At 42.1% G+C, this 25,562-nt stretch overlaps 2 long non-coding RNA genes across 3 annotated transcripts in view; one reads left to right on the top strand and one right to left on the bottom strand.

The window, feature by feature from the left end:
• LOC141982520 (uncharacterized) overlaps window positions 1-25,562 on the bottom strand; it is a 94,620-nt gene that overhangs the window by 10,332 nt on the left and 58,726 nt on the right. The window lies entirely within an intron of this gene.
• The window catches only part of LOC141982519 (uncharacterized), a 68,570-nt gene that overhangs the window by 4,084 nt on the left and 38,924 nt on the right, over window positions 1-25,562 (top strand). The window lies entirely within an intron of this gene.

Genomic DNA, 25,562 nt, shown 5'->3' with positions numbered 1-25,562 from the left:
GGCACTCCACTTGACACTGGCTGCCAACTAGACATGGAGCCATTGATCACTACCCGTTAGCCCGACAATCTAGCCAACTTTCTACCCACTTTATAGTGCATTCATCCAGCCCATACTTCTTTAACTTGCTGACAAGAATACTGTGGGAGACCGTGTCAAAAGCTTTGCTAAAGTCAGGAAACAATACATCCACTGCTTTCCCTTCATCCACAGAACCAGTAATCTCATCATAGAAGGCGATTAGATTAGTCAGGCATGACCTTCCCTTGGTGAATCCATGCTGACTGTTCCTGATCACTTTCCTCTCATGTAAGTGCTTCAGGATTGATTCTTTGAGGACCTGCTCCATGATTTTTCCGGGGACTGAGGTGAGGCTGACTGGCCTGTAGTTCCCAGGATCCTCCTTCTTCCCTTTTTTTAAAGATTGGCACTACATTAGCCTTTTTCCAGTCATCCGGGACTTCCCCCGTTCGCCACGAGTTTTCAAAGATAATGGCCAATGGCTCTGCAATCACAGCCGCCAATTCCTTCAGCACTCTCGGATGCAACTCGTCCGGCCCCATGGACTTGTGCACGTCCAGCTTTTCTAAATAGTCCCTAACCACCTCTTTCTCCACTGAGGGCTGGCCATCTACTCCCAATGCTGTGATGCCCAGCACAGCAGTCTGGGAGCTGACCTTCAGATAGATCCCAAGCCTTTCTAGCCAATAGACACCATCAGTTTATTTGCATGCAGACATTTTAGGCCCTGTCTACACTGGCAAGTTTCTGTGCAGTAAAGCGGCTTTCTGCGGTGTAACTCCTGAGGTGTACACACTGCCAAGCCACTTAGTGCGCAGAAATGGCTTACTTGCAGCGCTGTAGAAAAAGCCACCCCAAAGAGAGGCGTATAGCTTTCTGCACTAGGGGGTGCAGCGCTGCGGTGCCGGTGTAGACACCCTGGTTGATTACAGCAGTGCGATTGGCCTCCAGGAGGCATCCAACAATGCCTGTTCTCACCTCTCTGGTCATCGGTTTAAACTTTAGTGCCCTGCCCCCAGGTGACCAACCATCATCCCCACCCCATAAATACCTTTAGAATTTTGAAAGTCCCCTTCCTGTTTGCTCAGTGATGTTTGCAGTGGTCTCAGCGCATCTTTCCAGGTGACCATGCCTGCTCCACGCACCAGGTGATCCCCCGCTTGGAGCAATGCCGAGTTGCTGGACCTCATCAGCATTTGGGGAGAGGAGGCTGTCCAGTCCCAGCTGTGCTCCAGCTGTAGGAATTATGATACCTATGGACAGATTTCATGATGCATGCAAACAGGCTTGTTTCCCAAGGCTTGTTTCACTGCACTCAGTGCTTGTTTTCCAAGCCCAAAAGCGGCATTCCACTGTGGTCAGCACCTCCGTGAATGCCACAAGCAATCTCGTGTAGTAGCTAGTATGCATGGTGAGATCAATGTCACACTCCTCTTGCCTTTGTAGCGTAAGGAATAACTCCACTTTCACTTGTGATGTGTTAGTCAGAGCGAGCAGCATACTGGTCAGCAGTTCAGGATCCATTCCTGCAGACCAAAAAGGCAGAGCGCGCAGTACGCAAACCATTGAAAGATGGCGCCAAATGTGGATGAAAGCACACGTATTGCTGGGATGCGAAGCAATGCATCAGGGGGTATTGGGACAGGACCCAGGATGCCCCATGACCCCCTCCACCTTCCCACAAGTCTTCGCAGCAGAAGAGGAAGAGGTGTTCTGTGGGATACCTGCCGAGAGTGCACTGCCCTGAATACCACTGCAGGTGCCGCAAGTGTAAACATGCTATTGCACAGGCAGCTGACAATGTGAACACACAACAGCGGTTTCCCTTCAGCGCTCTCTGAGCGGCACCATAACTGCCGGCACTGTAACTCTGCCAGTGTAGACATACCCTTAATTACCATTAACCACATATTTATTAGATTAAAGAAATGGTACAAAGTTCATCTCTGGTATCCCCCAAGTCATGGAAAAGTAAATTATTTTTACATAAAGATTTTCCTAGACAATTACAATAAAGAGAAAGGAAGCTGCTACTATTATGACATCTTTCTTCTTTAACTGATGTCCAAGAAAGTATTCAGATATCTTATTAGCCATATCCAGATTACTATATTTATATATAGATAGCCTTATGCAGTTGATTTTTGGTTGCATAATGATGCAACTTATCCAATGTCCGACTGAAAAAACACTGATGATTCTTTACAGACAACTAAGTCTGCAGCGGTTTTTTTACTGTAGTGTCAGCCTATATCTTGGCACAGAATGTTCTGTGCTATATCTAATTGTGTACAATCCATTTTAGTAAGTGGAAATTCTATTTCTGTTCCACGTATCCAATTTTTGGCAAAAAATGTTTGGTACGTGTCTTCATAGAGATTGAGCTTTTGAACCCAGGAAATACACATGTAAGAAATTGTTCCAATTCCCTTTTCAACTTAAACACATTCTATTTGAATCAAAAGATGACATAATACCTTCTAGTGGTTATTTTTTTTTAGGCCTTGGCAAGATTTTCTTCTACAATAGGTGTAATGGTTGTGTGGACTATTGGCCATATTTTCCCCCAGTTCTCTATTGTCGAGATTTTAACCAAAAGTAGGATCCTCTGCCATTTGTCAGATGTGTATGTGTACTGTTTCATCATCCCTCACACACAATCTTGTCTTGCCGGCTAGAGCTTTAACCCAAAACATGTGTCTTTTCCTCTGGAGGTACATGAAAAATGTCTGCTAGACAGACTACATTTATTCTTCTGGACCGGACACAAAATAATTTCCTTGTCTGTTGCATATTCTTGGATAGCCTCTTGCCTTTTTCTCCTGTTTGCGAAAAGTCTTTAAAGTAGATTTCATCTAACACACTTTACACGTTGCATCCGATGAAGTGAGCTGTAGCTCACGAAAGCTTATGCTCAAATAAATTGGTTAGTCTCTAAGGTGCCACAAGTACTCCTTTTCTTTTTACACTTTACACTGATTATTAGGGTTAAAAGGAAACTAACGCTAAAATCAGTTGAAAAATACAGAACTGCCAAGGATAATGAAAATTTTCATGTCACTAATAAATGGAAGAGGCATTAGTGTCACAACTCTCAACTGCCTTTCTGAAGGAGGAGGCACTTCCTCTTTTTGGCTCTATGTGTATTTCCATCCTATGAACCTGCCTAGAAGTAAAGTTATCCCCTTTTGTTTCAATCTTAGTTTGAAATTTCCATTTTGTTCCCTTGTGTCCAAATTTCACTTATGTTTCAGGTTGGCTTATTGAGAAGTGTACATAGTCTCAATCCCAGCAGTAGGGTTGTGGACAGGGATTGTGACACATACACAGATGACTGTAATAAAAAAAAGAGGGGGAACAAGATGTCAATAGTATTGAAGAGAACAAGTTGACTGTACAAAAGGCTGTAGCTGCAACATCAAAATGCTTAAAAAGAGTATGTTAGTACAGTAGAGACACAAGGTGGGTGAAGTAACCTCTTTTATTGGGTCAATTTCTGTTGATGAAAGAGACCAAGTTTGTGAGCTACACAGGGCTCTTCTTTAAATCAGAAGAATATGTATGTTTTAGTGTTTCTCTGCCTTATGTACTCTGACTGCCACAATAAAGACTTTCATTCACTTTTAATTTCAGTTGCACTTTTTGTTTTGCCTACATTACCAGGGGAGTAGAGAGGGGGGAAAAAAACAGTGGTTTGCATGTGCTTTGCCTTTCAAACCATGGCCTGCTTTATACCGTGGAGTTGTTGAGGTATACTTAATCCCTAACTAGACAGATACCGCTCTGTGCAATTTTATAGTAGTATTCAGATATGGCTACAGCTCTGACTACTGAACATAATTATTTTGCACATCCCTGGACTACGCCGGTGGGGGGAAAAAATCGTGACATCTCTAATGAAGAAATAATCAATTGATTAACTTTAAAGGATGGAATCTTTATTTCCTTCAGACTGATTGTCCCTCTGTCTGAACAAAAAAGCTGATTGCTGAAACAGTTGTCTGACAAATGAATGTTCAAGTGGTGTGGCCACGACACAGTGGAATCCCCTGAAATGTATAAATTGTCGGTTTTCACTTGTCACAGTGCAGGACAACTGCAACTGCATTGCCCCTCATGGTCCAGCAAGGGAAATCAATCTATGCTCCCAGCTCCATAGCCATCACTTCTCTTTGGCAGATGCCCACATCTCTCTCCCTCCTGACTGGGGTATTTCCCGACTGTACAGCTCCCCTGCCTACATTGGGAACTTCCCAGAAAAGTCAGACTGCCTAAAGAGGACTGTTTTACTTTTCTCCTCAGAGACAGTGTAACGGTGAGGCCCCCACCTCTCACAAGCGCTTCTTCTGGTCAGGTGTGTCAGCAGTAGTCCCAGTCCTGCTATCGACCCGTATCCCCCAGGCTTCCTTGGAGAGGTAGTTTTATTATGCCAACAGGAGGGGTCTCTCCTGTCTCCATAGAGCATTTTTGCCAGATACACTGCAGCGCTCTATGTGTAGACATGCCCTAAGACTTAATTCTGACTAACAGGGAAGAATTGATTACAAATCTGAACATAGAAAGCACTGTGGGTAAAAGTGATAGATATTCTGATTCTAAGGAAAGGAAGGAGTGAGAACAACAGAACAACAGAATAAGGACAATTAGACTTTAATAAACTCAGAGAACTTGTAGGTAAGGTCCCATAGATAGGCAAGGCCTTAGATTTTCTTCATGAACAGTTAGCTCACAACAATCTAGGGAGTGAATCTACCCGCAACAGCCTGCTGCAGTCACACTGTCCCCAGGTACACTCCTGATGTGTATTAACAATGATGAACTTTAAGCTAGTCCTGTTTCAAAGAGGACTAGATCGGCAACCTTTCGGACGCGGCCACTGAGAACCACTAGCCGTGGTTCGCTGCTCCAGGCCAATGGGGGCTGTGGGAAGTGGCTGCCAGCACATCCCTCGGCCCACGTCGCTTTCCCCACAGCCCCCAGTGGCCTGGAGCGGTGAACCACGGCCAGTGGGAGCTGTGATTGGCCAAACCTGTGGACGCAGCAGGTAAACAAACCAGCCTGGCCCAGCATGGGGCTTACCCTGGCGGACCGCATGCCAAAGGTTGCTGATCCCTGGACTAGATTAAAGGGTGCATATGGACAGTTCGACTGCAGCAGGCTAGCACCAGGTAGAGTCCCACCTCAGCTTTCCATGGTCTGATTTGTTAGTGTAGACCATTCCTAAGGGAAAAAGGAGTTCAGAAGAGCTGGCAGTTTCTCATAGAAACAATATTAAAGGCAAACAGCAAACTATCCCAATGTGATGGAAAGATAGGAAGAATAGTAAGAGGTCAGTGTGGCTTCATCAGGAGCTCTTTAGTGACCTGAAAATAAAAAAGGAATCTTACATAAAGTGGAAACATGAGCAAATAGCTAAGAGGGAGCAAAAAAGAATAGCATAAGCATGAAGTGTGTGTCTCCATGCAGGGTTTCTACTGGTTTAATTTGATTGATTTTTAAATCAATACAGTTGACTGGTGCAGTTTTCTGAAACAGATGAAGCCTCAGGAACATGTTACTATCATCTCAAATCTGTCTCATCATCACCTTATTTATAGAATCATTTCCTGGGTAATAGAAGTTCTGGAGATCCTACTAAAAGTGCTAATGTGTTTTACATTAGTACATCATATTAGACATCTCTTCTGGGACCATCGGATACTTGTCTTTCTTTCAACAGTGGTAGACAAAGATTTTATTTAACCACAGTATACTGTTAAATGCTTCCAACAAAAATGAGGAAAAAAGTGTTCTTTTTTCCTTCACTCAGGAGATTACGATGTCCAAGAGAGACGCTTCTGGAACCAAATTTGAAAGATGTGACACTCAAACTGTGGGTCGTAAGCCACCATAAGGCTTTTCATAGTCCTGTATATGGTATTCTTTTCAGGTTTGAGTAAGGCACTGAGTGACATCCTGAAACAGACGTGACAGTTTTCTCAGAACAAGAAAATCAGTATGAAGCAATATATAGTTAACTATCTTCCTTAACTCTTCCCTTACCTGAGCATATACAGAATAGCATTCTAAATCAGAACACCATTATCTGAAACAGATTTTGGTTAATAGTGGGTACACTAAAAAACTGTTTTTTGATTAACCCAGATAATATTAATATATATCACTCAAAACATGTAATTCCTATGTTGTAACTTTCACTAATTCATGTTTAGTGTCACCAAGGGATTGTGTGCCAGACCCTGTGGTGGTGTATGTTATTACAAATCATCAGATATATAGCTCAGTGAGCTTAACCATGCAGCTGAAATCACCACAAGGTAAGGGTGATCCTCCCATGCCAGAGAGCCAACAGAGCCCATATACTACTTCCTCTCATGCTGCTGCAACGGTAGAGTTAAGAGGATGCCCCAGCAACATGCTGATTATCAAATGTGTTTTCAATTCCTTGGGTCATCTGCAATCTCCTCAGGTTGCTGTAGCACAACACCAGGCACCAGCCCCTCACAGAACGGCAATAGGGTCAGGGCAGTGTGAGGGTGAGCACCTTTCACCCACATTCTGACCTGCTCTATTGCAATTGCACTCCAGGATATCTCTGTTTCCAACTCTCATAATTTTATTACGTCTTGCGATATTTCATGTTTTACATAAAACCCCAGTGTGGAAAACAAGTACAGTACGTTTTCTAGACCTCATGGTTGGGGAGACAATCATGAAAATCTGACCCAACCGCATCCTAAAGGCTCAAAAACCAGAAGGCAAATGGAAAAAAAATGTAATGTTAATCTTATGATTTTTAAGCCAGTCTCAAATTTTGTGTGGGGGGGGAGGGCTTGAATGTTTGTGGTTGCCAATTCTGGGGTATGGCCACATGTTCCTGTGACAGAATGTGAGTAACTTAAGGCTATGTCTGCACTGCACTTTTGCCAGTAAAACTTTTGTTGGTCACACTCAAAAACACACCCCTGACCGACAAAAGTTTTACCAATGAAAAGTGCCAGTGTGGACAGCGCCTTGTCAGTGGGAGACACTCTCCCGCCAACAAAGCTACCAGCCCTCTTTGCAGGTAGTTTTATTCTGTGGTCAGGAAAGCTCTCTTCTGCTAACAGAGAGTGGCTACACTGTGTACCTGACAGTGGCGCTGCTGTCTCACCACTCTATGCACTTCCTAAGTGCCTCCACATGGGCCAAATTGACCATAGAATTGATTAAGCACCAGGTAATTAACCTATTAACAAGTGATTCAGCAGGAGGGAAGAGCTGGGAGGAAAGGCTGGAGAAGCCTGGGATCTCACAGAGGGGAAATCTCCCAAACATCTGGGGAAAAGGTAAAAGCTTTATGTGGGGGGGAGCAAACAATTGTATAGCATGTTGTAATTGAAGCACATAGTGTTGAATTTGCCATGGGGGTGTGTGAGGACTCTGCAACAAGGAGTGCAGGGTGAGGGAGCCCTGCCTTGTGTCAGTTCCAAAGGGAAGGAGAAAAAGGCATTTTGTGGTATGTATGGAAGTAGAATATGAGGCACATCATATATTGGCTGTCCAGAGGTTTCATGCTACTGCTAGCTTGTGGCACAGCATAAATTACAAGTAGATTTGTGACATGCTATCTGGTGTCACAGACCCCTTTCCCAATGGATTCAAATTGACCCCTGTGCTGAGAGCCAGCATGAAGCCTAGACACTAATTAAGTCAATGAGCACAGGGTTTGCCATTGTTTTGAGGCCAGGAAATGCATTTTTAGTGATTCAAGTCTGTGGATTTTTCTGAAAGGAGTTTTAAGGAAATATCCAAATGACAATTAGCTGTAGAAAGAGTTTTGAGTAGGAATTTAAAGGTAGGATGAGAGGATGCATGGAATATAGCAGAAAGGAGGCTTTTCTTCTAGAAAAGCAGTAAAGTTGCCCCCCAGCCACCCAAAAGGACTCACTCAAGAAACAGGAAGATGACACATTTATTGAGAGACTGACTCTTTGCTTCTGTGAATTAACAGAGTGTCATTGAAGACAAGGGAGCTATGCAGATATTCAATAGTAAAGATCTGGCCCATAGCTTGCAAGAGCAATGTCAGCATGGAACAACGTTTAGCTTAAAAATGGACTAGTGTAATGTCTGGGAGGTGGGCCAGAAATAGAACTACAGTAGATCTCTTCCTGGACAATACCTTAATTTCTTTTTTCCCTTTCTGTAACTAAAGAAGAAAACAGCCAGCAGCCCAGTTCCACAGGGAAAAGTGATCTCTTTAAAGATCTAGCTTCTTCCATTTTCTGTTTGTACGCTTAAAAAAAAAACAAAACAAAAAAACTCCACCTTATTGGCTTTATCTAATCTGCACACAATTAGAAGTATAATAGAGAAAATATTGGCTGGCACTTTTGAAGGACACGCTATCTCTATTCTCTTACAAGGAGGAGAATAAATCAGGGGATTTGTGATGACCTTTGTGCTGGTCACAGGTCTATTGGGTTTCTACCTATAAGCTGTGCCAAAGAATGACTTCTGTGTTCCCTACGGACAGACAAGAGTGATATATTCTGTCACCAAGAGGTTGTTTATCACAGAGCACAAACTTGAAAGTTAAGCCAGGTTTCTTGAGAAGTTTACTGCAGTGTGTAACTATCTCAGGAAACCCAGTCCAAGTTTTGATGATCCTAGGTTATGAAGGGCAAACTTATGGTTTTTGGGTGGAAATCAAGCGAGGCAGAGGCTTTACCTACACTGAAAAATTGCTTGGTTTATTGTGACAGAACACATGATACCTAAGGGCTTGTCTACACAAACATTTAGCTTGCAGCTTGCTGGGGTGTGAACCTACTCTTCATTAGCCTGTCATGACATGCATTAACTGTCCATGTGGACCCTGCTGATATGCTAATAGTTCATTAGTGCACTTTGCTCTATCCCAGTCTGACATGGGAGTAGATTAAAGCACACTACCAAACTTGCCAACACTGTGTGCTAAATCTTGTTTAACATTATTAACCTTGAGATTGGTGAGAGCTAGACTCCTGGAACCTGACTGGGCACTCCTGGAGTGGACCACAGAGTGGGGGGCTACAGGTACAGTTCCCCTGAAACGGTGTCTTGCAAACTGGTGTGCCTGAACAGGGTCCAGATTAGGGATAGTGGTGCAAATTTGGAGTCATTTGTTAAAGAGATACAGGACCTAGGGAAATAGGTCATCTCCATAAAATTTACCTGTCCTGTTTCTTGTGCCCACTTGGGATTCAAACTATTGTGCTGATTGAGCCCAAACACATAGCTCATGCCTACTGTAACAGAGGACGGCTTGACGTCCTCACATCCCTTCATCTATCAGATTGCTCCTCTCCCTTACCCCTCATACCTAAGAGAGGACAAGAGATGGCAGTCAGCAGGAGGAATGAATTTAGGGACAGGAAGAGAGCAGAAATGAGGGCTACAGAGCTGTCAGGAATGTGGTTACCAGCACCTCAACTGCCACCTGTCTGCCCTAAAACATCCCAATGGCCATGGAAGGGGGGAGGGGAACGGGGGATCTGGCAACTGTGGGGAGTGCAACTCTCAAGCTTACTTTGGCTGCAACCTCAGAAGCAGGGATAGGAGCTGCATTCCTGTTGCTGCTGCAGCTTCAGCTGTCCGAGAAGCTGGGCTGGTATCGTAGGTCCTGGGACAACTTTGGGGACAGGTTCCCTTGTCCCCTTATAAGCAGTGGGAAAGAAGTAGTGCAGAGCCTCTTATCTAAACCTACCCTAGTAGCTGGGGTACTAGCTCTGATCCCCTGAGCCAGGACTGTTGGCAGCAGGAAAGGAATGAAGCTGATTTGAAAAATTACAACAAAACATTTCCCAGTTGGAATTGGCTGATTAATTGAAACTGAGAAATTCTGCTTCAATGCTTAGATTTGGACAAAGTTCCAACAGAGCCCTGGCTGCCAGGTCGATTCTTGTCAGAATCTTGTTTGATTTTCTGCCAGCTCACCTGCCCATCTCCTCAGAAGCCCATTTGGTGGGTGAGAGTCTGGGAGCCTCTTGGCTCCTCAGCAGCCTGGATTTCCAGGGTGTGTGGTTCTGGGGCAGCCTGCCAGGTGCACTGCCCTGAAGCCAGGGCTCTGTTTCCTTTGTCACAGTTGGCTTTCATTCCAAATCAGAACACAACCAAATTTCAAAGTCCTCTGCAAAATGGAATTCTTTCTCTGTCCAGCTCCAGAAAGGAGCTCTGTTACTGCCCCCTACACCTTCCCTTACCCTATCTTAGAAGGGTTTGGGGCAATTACAGGGGGTGACCTCAAGGTAAAGGTATCCAGGCTCCCCTTGCTGCTGCTAGGGTCAGAGGATGTCAGGGATCCTAGTTCCTGGGCTGCTCCCTGATGAGGGGAGGATCCTTGGGTCTCCCCTCACTCTAAGGATGCTGATGCTCAAAGAAGGAAGGGGGAACAATTATAGCTCCACTTCCTTAAAGGTGGAATAAGGAGCAAAAGAGAGGTGCCCGAGTGCTGTTTGTTACCACCTCTATTTGTGGAACCTGGACATGTATATATTTCATAAATAAAATAATTACAGCAAGAAAACATCTGACTCCCTGTCACTGATTTCTCCTGCAAACCTCAAAATCTGATACTATTTTGTATCACAAGATTGCAAGTGTTTTACCACTGAATTCAAAGGGAGAAGGAGCAGACCCTAAATTTGAGTTCTTCTGTCCAGTAACCTTGGTTTGGCAGAACAGGAAGTGCCTTTGCTGCAGGGGCCTGTAGTTTCCTATTCACACTTTCATAGACTCCAAGATTTTTGCTGTTATTGTACACCCTCTTTCCACTAGTTCTTTCTTATTCTCAGCTAAAGAGATGTCAAATCCTATATATTAAGCACTGATATAAATAAATTATGCCCAGTAGGTGGAATGTTTGCAAGTCTTAGCAAAATGCTGCAGCGCTTGCTTGCAAAGTGAGGCCTTCATTTGCAAACAAGGAAATGTTAATGAGAGTTCATTAGCCTGGAAAGTGGCTACTGCTCAGAGCAAGCACCCAGAAATATTACAGTACATTTATTTTTTTCTTAGAATTGAAGTTGCTAGCAGTTTTAACCTTTTTAATGATAAGGAGGAACTATAAACTCCTAGAATAAGCTATTTAACAAAGCTGGTACAAACACCAACAGAGCAATCTTTCTGAATATTGAAAGTTAATTGGTTACCTAGGTGCTTCTGAAAACTTTACCCAAAGTGTAAAACGGATCATTTGCTTAACCTTAAAAGTAGAACCAGCTCTAGGTTTGCAGGGCCCCCTGCTAAGTAAGGTTTAGAGAACTGCAGGAGCTAAGATAACCTACCTAAGAATTGAGGGTTTTGTAACTTGACTGTGAGTGGTAGAAAAAGCTCTTCACTGCAGACATCTGATCTGTCTGCCACTTTGCGAGATGGAGATATTTCTTTTTAATGTTTGCAGATGGAATCACATATCTGAGTTTGAAAATACCTGAATCTGTAAGTGTGTCTTTCTCTGAGCACTCTGCTCCCTACGGAGGGAAGGCTGCTTAGAATATTGTGCTAGAACTGCCACTACCATCTCATATATTACCAGACGCAGTTATATTAATCTGCCTAGAACTAGGAAGTAAAGAGGAAGTTAATAAAATATACAGAAGGTTGCCATGAAGTTCCTGTTGGGGGCTAGAAATTGTATGTTGGGCCATGAATGCTCACAAAATTGGGGTTGGGGTGCGGGAGGTGGTGAGGGCTCTGGTTGGGGGTGAGAGCTCTGTGGTACAGCCAGAAATGAGGAGTTCAGGGTGCGGGATGGGGCTCTGGGTTGGGGTGGGGGAGTGGGGTGGGGAGGGAGAGGGCTCCGGCTGGGGGTGCGGGCTCTGGGGTGGGGCTGGGGATGAGGAGTTTGGGGTGTACAAGGGTGCTCTGGGCTGGGACTGAGAGGTTCGGAGGGGGATCAGGGCTGGGGCAAGGGGTTGGGGCGTGGGGAGAGGCTCAGGGGTGCAGGCTCCAGGCAGCGCTTACCTCAAGCGGCTCCTGGAAGCAGCAGCATATCTCTTCTCCAGCTCCTACGCGGAGGCGCGGCCAGGTGGCTCTGAACGCTGCCCCATCTGCAGGCACTGCCCCTGCAGCTCCCATTGGAGCACCGGAGGGGGCCATTGGAGCGCATAGGAGCCGGAGCGGGGCCATGCCGCTGCTTCCAGAAGCAGCCGCTGCTTCCAGGAGCAGCCCCTGACCCTGCTCCCTGGCTGGAGCACCGGAACAGGGCAAGCCCCAGACCCCGCTTCCCAGCGGGAGCTCGAGGGCTGGCTTAAAACAGCTGGCTGGCTGTAGTTTGCCCACCCCTGCTATAGATATAGGTCTTGCAACATTGTGTGGAACAATGCCTAAATACCTCTAAAAATATGGGCCTAAGTCTGTCTCGCTTTCAAAAGTGACTTTGGCCCTTCGTAGCGTCAGTCCCATTCACTTTCCAATCCTTTAAAAATCTGAGCCATAGAGGCTGTTTTCCCACCCCTACCACCTGAAAACCTATTTTGCACATCCCTTCCGCAACCATGGAGTAGAGAGGCTACCGTAGAATGTGTGTTGGGGGCGGGAGGGTAGCAGGGAGCCTGCAGTAGTGTTATCCCCATCCCCTTGTTTGCTCCTCAGTGTTTAATTGAGAAAGTGTGAAGAGTGTATCCTCTATTACCTTATCAAAATGCATAACCTTAAAAAGAGAGGAAGGATGGTCTTGTGGCAAAGGCACGGGTCCAAGACTTGGGACATCTGGCTCAACTTCCAGCTTGGCCACAGACTTACCAAGTGACCCTGGGTTAGTTACCTCCTTTCTGTATTTCAGTTCCCTGTCTAAAAATGGAATACCAATATTTCCTCTTTCCAGGTATTGTCTTGCCTCTGTATATTGTAAGCTCTTCATATGATCTGTCTGGAGCACTTAGCACACTAGTGCTGTGATGTCAGTTGGGGCCTCTGTAATAAATAATAGGTGATTTACTAATCTTGGGCTCGTTCAAAAGAGTTAAGGGAGCTGAAATGAAATTTTAGGGGAGAAAAAAGGGCAAATGTATATTAACTCCCCGCCCCCACTTTCCCAGTACTTGTCCTGTCACTGATTCAGATTAAAAGTTGGGGGTGGGGGAGAATACCCTTTTCCTCACCCTCCACTGATCTTTAGTATCGACTTAGCATGATATTCACGCTGAACAGCACTTTCTGTCTTACATAAATTCAGAGTGCTGGTCTGAAAAAGAACTAGCACACTTCTCCTTTAAAGAGACATCGTCAAGTTAAAATGTTAAATATGCATTTTGTAAAAAGAAACATTAATAAAATCTAAGACCAACCTAATCTCAATAGAAATGTTTCCAATATCTATTTACATTTAATTTTCAAAGGAGTAAACATCTCCCTGTAGTGTTTGGAACCCAAAAGTTCAAACAACCTGAAAGTGAAGCTGACAGCTACAAATAAAGCAAAAAGAAAAGGAGTACTTGGGGCCCCTTAGAGACTAACCAATTTATTTGAGCATAAGCTTTCGTGAGCTACCGCTCACTTCATCGGATGCATTCAGTGGAAAATACAGTGGGGAGATTTATATACATAGAGAACATGAAACAATGGGTGTTCTCTATGTATATAAATCTCCCCACTGTATTTTCCACTGAATGCATCCGATGAAGTGAGCAATATAGCAATTTAGAGTATTTCTATACATATACCTAGATTAGTGGTTCTCATCCACTCCACACTCAGAACACCCATTGATTTAGCTGGATCCCACCTCCTGTTTACTAACATGGGAAGGGTAGTGTTGTCATGATCCTCTGATACCTGTTTGTGACCAAGTAGTTTCAAAGAGAGAAGGAGAAACAAGTTAAGGTCCATTCTTTCTGGAAGCACTACTTTTGCTACTGACAGAGTCCATGTATGGTTTATTTCATATCCACAGACAGGGAATGTAGGGGAAAGAGGTTCGGAAGGAAAACTGCTATGCTGGGAGAGATGTCTTGTTTATTCTTAACAAGGAAAATACATCTGCTGATTAGCTTTCCTTAATTGAGTTGGGATTATAATTAGTTCAATCTTCATCCCTAGACTGCATTTGTAATGAACTGTGTTTTCATTGTGTTTAGTCTTTCTGTGCTTTTCTGGCTTTTTCATAGCCTTGCTAAGCAAAAGATTTACTTTTTGTATTTGTTCATCCTATTGGGTTGGTTTAAAATAAACATAAAGGTCCTAAAATTCAGCAGGAAAAGGAGTTGTGTGTATCTTACTTAAGCAATGAACAGTTGAAAGAGAAGGATATTTATAACATTAAGGACTTGTAAATTGAATGTAACAATTTTTACAAGGGGCGGGGAGAAGTAAAGTATCTAAAGGTGATTAAACTATTATTCAATGTTAGATGGAAAAAGAAGAGAGGATTTGTAAAGAAATTGTGAGGAAAGGGTGGTGGAATCCCAGAGAGCTAAAAACCGAAGAGGAAGTTAAAAGTGGCTGATAGTTTAAAAAAAAAATAGGCTATAAAGGTGGTAAAATTCACTATTGGGGAAGTTGTTGAAACTCCATTGACTTGTCTCTAACAGCATTGTCTAATGGATAGCAATTACTTCTATGGATTTGTGCCCATTCACTGCAGGACTAAATTTGGGCCCAGGGCTCATATTTTAGAGAACAGATGTGCCCTAGAGTGATGCACATCCAATATAGACTTCATAGCAGGGTTTAGAAGTGGAAAATAGTGATGACTTGATTCTGACTGGTCAACACTTTTGCAACAAAAGGACAAGGATAATAGATCAGGTGTTTATGTATAAATGGCTCAGATTATCACTATTATGTGGGATGTAACTGGATTTATTCAGAATGCTAGGGAGATGCCTATTATGGAAATCTACTGACAATGAGTGAACCAATTTGAGGAAAAATTCTCAAATTCCAAATGCAAAACCAAACTGAGCCTGAACTTCTAAATTATTTAGAATACTAAATAGGCAATATAACCAAGAATTTAGAAGGAATATAAACCCTCATGTTTCAGGGCATACACAAGTCTATCTATTAGGGATTAAGAAGAAACACACCCTTGGAGCAAGTTATCCCATAACTGCTTACATCAGTGTTTCCTGCACTTTCTTCTAAACGCCTGTTACTAGCCTCTATGTATGGCAGATGCTGGACTAAATGGATCACTGTTCAGATCCATTAGTGCAGTTACTATGTTCCTAAATATGACATAGCTGATATAAATATCCTCCATTTCCCTAAGAAATTTCATGTCTTTACTGAACTCCCTCTTAAAATTTCAGCAACCTTTACTGGGCCAGCTACTCTCTTCAAACCTTATGTGCTGTAAACCTTTCTTTGGGGTCGGAAGAAAAGAATACTGTTTGTGGCACCATTTGGTCTAGAGAAGACCTGGATCATGTGAAAGTCAATTAGATAAATTGGCCAGAGCCTAGGAGAGTGAGTGCTCAAGCTTGGACTCCTAACGCCTTCTGGGATATCACAATGCAGAGAATGAGATGGGGTAGAGAGCATCTTTGGGATTAGGGTGACTCAAGGGTGAGGGAGTGGTAACTGAATGACAAAGACATAGCAAGATAGGCCAGGGAAGGTAGAAGGATCTAGCTGAGATAGTGGGTGAGAGGGTGTGAAGGAGAAAATGGCATGTGGAGGATAAGGTTTGTGGAAGGAAGGCTAATAGATTTTTTTATTAAGTATCAAAACACGTTTAATCTTATCTGAAACAAATCTTTTTAGATGTATATCTCATTAATATGTCGCATATGAGGATAATAGTTACATAAAAGGAGATCTGAGCATTCCAGGCAGTTCAGAAGGAAGGGGCTGAAGGGTGGGGGACAATATTAGAAAAGCAGTGCCTTCAGTTACTTGTTTTATCAGTTAAATAAATTGTGCACCCTAATACAGAGAGAGTGCCAGATTTGTCCTTGGTGTAATGCCACAGTATTTACTGAAGCTACATCCAGTTATGAAGTTAGTGTATGACTCTTAGACAAATTATCCAATTTTCTAGTAATTATAGATGCATTGGTAGCGCAAGAACTGCCTATTACAGAAACATAATGGGGTTAAAACAAAAGAAATCCAGATATATCTGTTTTTATAGGCTTTGCTTTTATTAGTCAATATGGAAATACAGTGGGCAATTACAGGAAGTGCACCATGGGATTTCAGCAAGCACTCAAATAAAAATGAAAAGCTTTCAAAATCATTAACCAATTCAAAGAGCTTTAATCATTTTTTTTATACAGCTGTACTGTAACAAATCATTCTGACAAAAGCGCCACCCTTATTTTTTATTATGTCTGAACGCAGCTCTTGGTGCCTTTATCTAATTGAGGCATAAGCCTAGTAAGCTGAATTTGGTAGGGTATTGATTGTTTCCTGTACCTCTTTTTAAAAAAAAAAAATCTTACATCATCAATCACTTTCACAGATCATTAACTTTGCTGTACTTTTTATCCAAACTTCCCCTGAATTGACAATCATTTTCAGACCTTGCATCAGTCAGTCCAGTTGATATTACAACATAGACCATGCATTTTACAGCTTTATCTCAGAGTTGCTGCCCCATCATTTAAAGTCACTCAAAAAACTTTATACACCATTTGTCAAGTGGGATCACAAACCCACATCTATTCCTTTTGTGAATACATTCCCTTCCTTTCTCAGTTGTCCTTTTCTGTGTTTTTTATCTGTCCCTTTGTTTCTCTTTGATTTGGTAAAAGGATTTTGATCATCTTGAAATATATGGAGGCCATTGCTTAACATGAACATAAGACCTCATAGCTCTGTTTCTTTAGAAGAATATGTCATCAGTACTTTGACTTTGAAATCATGAAGTATTTTATGAAAGATCTATCAAATGCCTTTCTTTTCTTCACCATAGCTCTGATATCTCCTCTTCACAAGACATGCAGTATACACAGAATCCCAGGGATAATCTGAGGCTCTTAAGGGCTATTGAAGTCAACAGAGTTATGCAGATTTATACCAGCTGAAGATCTAACCTTATGTCTATTACAAAATCTCAGGTGAAGTCCTGACCCTGTTGAAGTCAATGGGCAAAATTCCCACTGTCTTCAGCTGTCAGAATTTCACCCCAGGTTTCTACTTGAAATCAGAATGACTAGCTATTGTAGTGCTGCATAGCCACATGTTAGCACTAACTTATTTAACCTGTGATTGCTTTTACAAAGTTATTATTTAAATAAAGGAGTTATCTTTATCTGGTTGCTTGTTGTCATGGATCATGGTGCTGAAACATTTTGGATATATCTGAACTAGGATGACTTGCTGTCCTAAGAATAATTCACATTAGTTACTGTCTACTTCAACTCCTCTTATTAAGTAATTGTAGAAATTAACACAAATAAATCAATGCAGGTGTGAAGAATATAATCTACTCTTTGAGTAGTTGGCAAATCCAATAGCTCAACTGTGGGACATGGAGTCCAATAAAAAATCAATTTTGTTATTCTAGGCAGCCAATTCTTCTAGGAGACATCTTCATTATTCATTGGCAATAACCTAACTTGAAGTTTTCTTCAAGTAGCATTAACATTTGATGATAGAAAATGAAGACCAATAAGCAGGGTGGTGTATGTGGCTGTGTAAAAAGAATGGGCCTTTGGGAAATAGAAGAGCTGAAGCTTCAGTTGTAACAATTATATTTTTATGGCTCAAGACAGAAATAAAATGTTGAAATGGGAAATTAATGCAGAGGCTTAGTTGGAATGCTATGAAAAACATAGAAGCTGGGCATATAAAATCATTTTCATACATCAGTGTGTCTGTTTATGAATGAGCAATTACATAGGAGCTAAGAATTATACAGGAGGTTACACTACTTCATTTTCTGTCACAGCAAAATGCTGGGAAACCCTTCATTAAAAATCTACATTGCATGAGTTCTACTTACAGGAAGTTCTCATGCAGATTATAGTAAGTGCTGAGCCTTTTATGAGTTACAGGTTAGTGTCTCTGACTTTTGTCTGGGTGATGTCATGGTCGTGTATGCAAAGGAACATTAATGAGCTACTGTGAGCATCAAAGTAAACTGTGATACAGTATTACTTGAGACAAAGTGTCATTTCTATGCCTAAAAATGCACAGGTTAGCAAAGAGAAGGTGTGGGGAGGTGGAGAGAATCAAATAACACACTGTCATTTAGAAATTAATTACAATAGGTAACTCTCCCCTTTCTTGCTGTAATAACACTTAAAAATAATTTATGTATCCAAATCTCTCTGGTGGCTAGTCAGAATACAGTAGACTTGTTTTGGTTTTGTTTTCAATTTGTTATGCTGTTGTGCATCCAGGCTAAAAGAGGTCTATAATTACTGGCAGCAGCAGTTAGCAAAAGCTTGGGATGCTCTATGGTGTGTAGGTTTTAATTTCCTAAACCTTATTTACAAATCCTACATACTCTACTGAACACTGAAGTTAAATATCATCTTTGATTTAGCTCATTTGACTAGGAATGTTTAGGCCAAATACTTAGGTTCACATTTCTACATGTGCGTGGTGCTACTTTGTTCTTTTACTACCGCATGTGAAAATCCCCAGGTTACACACACAATAGCGGATACTGGTGTCTAAGCTGATTACCTTCCTGGACAGGAAGTCTGGGGGAGGGGTGATGCAGAAGCCCAACTTCTGGTATTTCAAAACAATTGGAAGTGCATCCCTGAACAAAGAGAATCTCTATCAAGCACTTTGGGAACAGAGTGATTTACTGAACACCACTACAGGCGTGTGCATATCTAACTATGCATATGTACTGTAGGAGATTTGAGCAGGCATCTGGGTATCTGTGCACAGTTATTAATTTATATTTTTATATTACGGTATTGCATAAATGCCCCAAACGTAATCAGGGTGAAACCATTTTGTTTGGGTTTGTACATACCCTTATTAACAAACCATCTTTACTCTAAAGAGCTTCCAATCTAAATAGACAAGACCGAGAGGATGGGAGACCATTCTTTTTCCTATCTCCACTTTACATATGGGGAACTGAGGTCCGCAGAGGTTGTGTGACTGTGCCCAAAGTCACACAGGAAGTTGATGCAGAACCAGGAATTGAACCCATGTATCTTAAGTCAAAGTCCGATGCCTTAACTAAAAGGGACCCAATCACTTAGCTGCGTTGATATTACAAACCAGACTCTTGGTGTGTATATATACAAATATACCATATTTCAAAAGAGATGCCCACCTGTAAACTACCCTTTTGAAACACAAGGCAAGAAATATAAAGAGAGAACAGCTGTGATAGCAGCTAAGGGCCAAATTACAAAAAGGTTCCCATATGAATAACTAAATTAAATATAATTCCATTGTTATCTTCCAGAATCCTCTTGGTTTGGTTTTGTTTTTTTAAATAATCTAAACTGGCATTTTAAATGAAAATGAATTTAAGACTATCTAAAAAGTTTAAGCTCCCCTTCACTCTGTCATCACTGGTGGGCTCCTGGCTTCAGGTTGCTCATGAAGTAGGATAGTATCTTATGCTGCCCCAATGCTGGCTTTAATTTAGTTTAAGACGTATCTTGCACAAGGCAGCATCTTAGAAGGCTTTCTCTGATTCATGAAACACTAGCACAGAGACTAGGCACCATATAAGAATGTGGAGAGTAGTTGCAGCTGCACTAAAACTTCCTCATAGTGCTTTAGTGACTTTGGTGCCTTCTCTGGCTTGCTACATCACTACTCCTCTGCAGATAAAGTCCAAATGCGCTCCCGGCTTCTCCTGTTCCTTTCCCTATAGCGCCCCCACTCAACAGAAGGTAGCATCAATTGCTTCATCATTTCCCCCACCAGCAGGAGATGCTGTGGGAAGCCTGAGGAGACTGTATAAACAGTTTATCTTTGACTTCATGAAGAGGCAATTTTCTTTATTTGGAAAGAATAGATAAACATACTGCTAACTCTACAGTAAACAGGTATCTATTGCTGAAAATTGCCAATTTAACAGTAATCAGCCCAGTAAATCAGGAGGAAAATGCTCTGTGGTTTTTAATAGCCAGGCTGTTTTTAGTGTGGGGGTAGTTCTCCATCCAATTCAATTATTTTGCATACAGGTCACAAAAATGAACTTAACCTTAAAGAGCCAATAGGACTGCAGTGGGTCAAGAAAGTTTGGGCAGAATTTCTAATCAAGACTTGCTGACCGACATGCAGAAATATTAGAATACCCATGACATTAAAGACAAGATGCTGAATGTGTCAACAGGAAGCTTTTACTATTTTTTTTTTTAATACCATGTTTTTATAATGCATTTGTTTCTGTTGAACAGTTTTCAGCAAACCACTTTTCTGGGTTTTTTGTCCAGCGACTATGATGCAGAAGCACATCAGTCACCTCATGCTGCACAACATAATGCAATGAGATTTTCATAAATCTGAACAACTTAAATGGGAAGCCAAGCGTCAGCCAAGCGCAGTGGTGGTCAAAGTGCAGACTGCAAGTCAAATACAGCCTACTGAGCTCTTAATGAGGCTCAGCACTACCCTCCACTTTAGTAGGGAGTGATGGTGTGTGCAGACATGGCTGTTCGGGGCCACTTAGATCAAATCAGAGTATTGCGTGCTGAGACATGTGGTCTGTGTGGGCTTCACCTCCCTATTAAAGACGTAATGGCAGCGATCTGCTCTATTTCACGGGCAAGATTCTGTCACTCTAACTTGCACTGAGTAGTACTGTACATTAATTTGCAAGTTGTCCTATTGCCTTCCATTGGGTTGCGGACAACTTGCAAATTAAAGTACACCTGGGTTTCCTCCATTTTTGAGGAGTTAAATGGTATAAATCAATAGTAGATAAATCTGCAGTACTTAGATTTCTTACTTGAATGGGGGTTTTGCTTGAGTGAACAGTAGAGTTGTCTGCCAACCTTGTCTCTGAGTAACAACTTCAGGATTTATTTTATTATTTAAAGGCTTTTCTGTGGCACTCATCCCCACTGTGCCAGAGCACTTCACAAACATAAATACATTTAGCCTCATGTCAATCCGTGAAGCATGATTAAAATTTGGCCCAAAGTGACTAAGTTGTCAGGCGAGTTGACTATTGACTGATATGCTCTTCGTCTCTTTATTTGCTATACAAGCAGTCTAATCATCTTAATGCTTGGCGTAACTAAAGTGTGGCTCCTTCACTCTGTCTGCAACCAGACTTCTTTTGAACCAAGCAGATTGGCACGTGGCTGACTTTGCTGTCAGTGTGTACTCTCTGCTGCTCTTTAGACAGCTGGCAGCGATCCCAGTCTCTTCCATTCTGGAGATCCTACAATTCAGGTTCATAGCTGCCTAAGCCTCATGTTTGTTAAATTATGTAAAATCCAGGGAGAGAGACAAGAAAACGATAGAAAGCATTAGCAGTTCTTGGGGGAGTTTAACTGTTTAGACTACAATTGAGCAAACAAAGTCTGAAAAAAAATTGTAGAGCACATGGAAACTGATTTTTTTTTTTTGGTCTGTTTTCCAAGCCTGCGTCTCTGAGAGAACAGTCCCTTATGGGAAATAAATGTAATTTGCTGTCTAATTGTTTGAAATAACAGCCATGGCCAAGAGTATGGTTGTGAAAGGTAGTATCAAGAGTAGAGCTATATATATATAATATATATATAATAATTATATATATATTTGTCACTTTTGTAATTGCCACCTTTTTTTCCCTTGTGGAGTTGTATTCATTTTTCTACAACGCACAGTCAACCTGTGGAACTCCTTGCCAGAGGATGTTGTGAAGGCCAAGACTATAACGGGGTTCAAAAAAGAACTAGATAAATTCATGGAGGATAGGTCCATTAATGGCTATTAGCTGGGATGGGCAGGTATGGTGTCCCTAGGCTTTGTTTGCCAGAAGCTGGGAATGGGCAACAGGGGATGGATCACTTGATGATTACCTGTTCTGTTCATTCCCTCTGGGGCACCTGGCACTGGCCAATGTCACAAGACAGGATACTGGGCTAGACTGACCTTTGGTCTGACCCAATATAGCCGTTCTTGTGTTCTTAAGTCGTGCTCTTTTAAGTCCTATTTTTCCCCAAAACAAAATGTCATCATGTATGTTAACCCTACAACAAAACTTTGATGGCATAGTTTCCTGTGAAACACCTCGCATGCTGAATGTCACAGTTTTAGATTTAACTGCACCTTTTTCTCCCTTTTCCTAGTCTTCCCAACAACACCCACTTAAAGGTCTCAGGTTTCTTAGTTGTCAGCTGTCTTGGAAAGGAACCCCCATCTCTCTCCCACCAAACCAGTAGTTTAGACTTGCAGTGCTCTTCATGGTGATTTCCCCCCAGCTGGTCTGAGCAGGGTCCAGCAACTTTCTCCAGAGGTTACAACAGTGTCTGTCAGTTTCCAGCTAGTCTTCACAAAGCAAAAGACACTTTTTCTTATAGTAAAAGCATTCCAGAGAAAACAAACAAGTTCCTGTCCACATGCTAAAAGCTTACCAGAGGTCACTATCAATCTTATGAGGCTCTAGTAAGCCAAAATCTTTCCAACCCTCTGCAAAGGTTGTCACCCCTCCTCCCCCTTGGACAGAAGGTCTGAATCAAAAGAAGGCTCTGTCAGTTGAAACTCAGCCTTTTTATATAAAAGAGCCCTTCTTTGTCTGTTGGTCTCTGGAAAATCCAGTTTGAGCCAGTATTTGCAAGCCACCCCAGGGGTGGTACCTCGCTGTAGGTGTTTACTATTTCAGTTACTAGCACCCACCACTACTTTTAGTTCCCAGAGAAGCTGTGGTAACCTTCTCCCCCTTCCCACTCGCCTGGACAACCCTGGGAATTGCATACACTCCCTGGCCCACAATGATTCACAGATGATTCATAAACTTCACACAAATGACGCACATGCCCTTGCAATATCTGTCATACTGAATGCAACTTAAATGACAGTCTGCAGAAACGGTGTCTCCCAAAGGAGGGGTTGAATGTACACAAATTTGTGCTCTGTTTTTTTCCTGAGACACCTGCCGTGACCCTGCTGATACATCCAGTAAGAAAAAATATTTGGCATCGGCTCTCTTCCTAAAAACTTAATAACGGAAAATGTTCCCTTCATATGTATGTAATTCTTTTTGGGCTCTGCAGGGAGAGCGGGGAAGAAGACTGAATGTGCCCACTCTCTTGATTCTTCTGCTCACTCTGATTCCCAGAGCGATAAATACCTCCAGCTCCTCTTTGAACCTTTGTTTTAGGGTGAGGGAACTTTCCTAGGGGTGTGAACTGGAGACAGCTGGGCTCTTTCAGCTCTATTCTCTACTCTGAGAGCTTCTTTATTTCCTCAAACTCTTCCTCAATGGTTGTTCCCCAGGCCCTCCAAAGACAGCACCCTCTTGATGAGACAAAGGATTGATCTTCTTTTAACCCAATAATAGGTGGTATTTCCCCTGTTGTTTCTACTACTATTTAGTAGTAGTATATCTTCCAAATTATTTACGCATACATTTAATTCACATATTCCTTTAGTGGGAATAAGCTCACCAGTGTAAGCCCTGAATTTTGCCTATTTACTTTTAAGTTGGACACTGACACACAAGTCAATGTGTTATAAGACTTTCTCTGGCAATTCTAAAAAAGTCATCAACCCGTTTGCTTTCAGATAGATAGTGCAGTCATCTTCTGCTGCAATGTTATGCATTGCTCCTATGAAGAATTCATCTGAATTAGTGGTACCATTGTCACACTGTTTCTCCATGCTATGCACATGCTCTGCTGCTGCTTGTGAACTCTTGCAGAGTAATGTAATCCATTGCAATTTTGGTATCTTTTCCAATATGCTGGACATTTTGTTGGTTGCCACAGCATGTCTGGCTCCATGTGCTGTTTTTGCAAGACTCTGGATTTGAGCTTCACATACCTTTCTGCCTCAGGTAGTTTTTTTTTTTTTTTCTTGCAGTATCTTAGATTTTCAGTCATGTCTACAGTAGCATAAACATGTCAGAGTAGCATAAACTTCATAAGCTTTATTCAGGACAGGTAACTTCCATTGCTTGGCAAATTTTAAATGCTTTATCAAGGGTTAATCCTGGGTCTTCCAGTAGAGTCTCTGAGGTATTATTTTTTCCAGATTCCAGTCATGATCGGATCTCTTATCAGGGACTCTGTTAGCTCCCAAAATTTCAAGGTTTGGTCTACAGCCTGGGATCAGTCACAAACTCTTCTATAGTTTCACCTTCCTTTTGTTCTCTGATTTTAAAAACAACTTTCATGTTTTGTTTTGTTTTTTTTTACATGGAGTGCAGTGCTCTTCACAGTGTACTACAGTTTCATAGTTAGCTTTTTCTACCTGAAAACTGTTGAAAACATCATGTGAATCAGAACCAACCACTGTCAAAAATAAGACTACCTTCTGAATGTCTTCCTTTTTTACTGGCACATGTTGATTGAAGCAGTGTTTGAATTTTCTCCAGTAGTCTTCCATGTATACAAAGAGTTTCAGCTCTGCTGGAGCTTTTAACTGCTTTTTTCTTCCATTCAGGATATTTTTTTAGTTCCTCTTCTTTTTATGTTAATTGACTTTGGAAGCTCCCCTCAGTGTCCTAATCCAATTTCATTATCCAGTGAGGACCACTGGAGTCAGTTTCAAAAGGGTAAGTAGATATTGATCTGCTGTGTGAAACTCTATTACATGGTCTTCTAAACACTTGGACTAAACCCTAAAACTGTTATACAATGTTCTGGTGATGCAAGTTGCATATTAAACAAGACCAAGAGTGAACCTAACAATCTCCTAAAGATTTATATCCTAAAAACTCTATGGTTAACCTACTTGCATGGCTACCTGCACAGTAAATATATTGGTATTGCAAATCTTTGGCTGCAGGTTTGTGAAAAAGAGTGCACTATCTATTTAAGGTACAGGCTGGAGGCTACAACTGGGATGTAATCAAGGATTGCTTGTCTTGCCCTAGAGATAGAATATGTAACCAAGAAGAAACTGAGTGAGAGAGGGGGTGAGAAGAGAAGCCATGCTTCGCTCAGGCTCTAGGGAGCAAGCTTCCCAGCCTGGATAGACAGACTTGCACTAGCAGGGCTCAGGCTTGCATGTTAAAGATAATAGCACTTCTAAGGCTGCAGCTTGGGCTCTTGAGCTAGGTGGTCAGGTGGGGTTGAGAGTCCAAGGTGCGGGATGAGCCACAACATTCACACTACTAGTTTGAACCCACTAGCCTGAGTCTGTCTTCCTTTGCTAGGAGGCCTGCTAGCATAACTCTGTTTACCAGCTACAGTGTAGACTTACCCTAGCAGACCAGCCTAACCAAAGGCTTTGTTATGTAGGCTTTAAGTTTGGAAGCTGAACTAGGGTTCTGAGGTGAAGACCCTATGAACGGTTCATTTTAATTACTCCTTCCCTGAAGCCTTCTTAAAAGAGGATGTGGCATTTTGTTATGTGTGTTAGCTTTTCCTTTCCCTTGGGCTTTTAAGTGATTCAATTTCCCCTACCTGGGGTGACAATAAAGGTGGAGCCCACCTGCAGCACCACACTGTGCTCAAGGGGGTCTGCATGGTTTGGCTGCCCCTTTACAA

This window comes from Natator depressus, chromosome 2 (genome assembly GCF_965152275.1).
Source record: "Natator depressus isolate rNatDep1 chromosome 2, rNatDep2.hap1, whole genome shotgun sequence".
Taxonomy (NCBI): domain Eukaryota; kingdom Metazoa; phylum Chordata; order Testudines; family Cheloniidae; genus Natator; species Natator depressus.
This window is presented reverse-complemented; position numbering and strand designations above follow the sequence as displayed.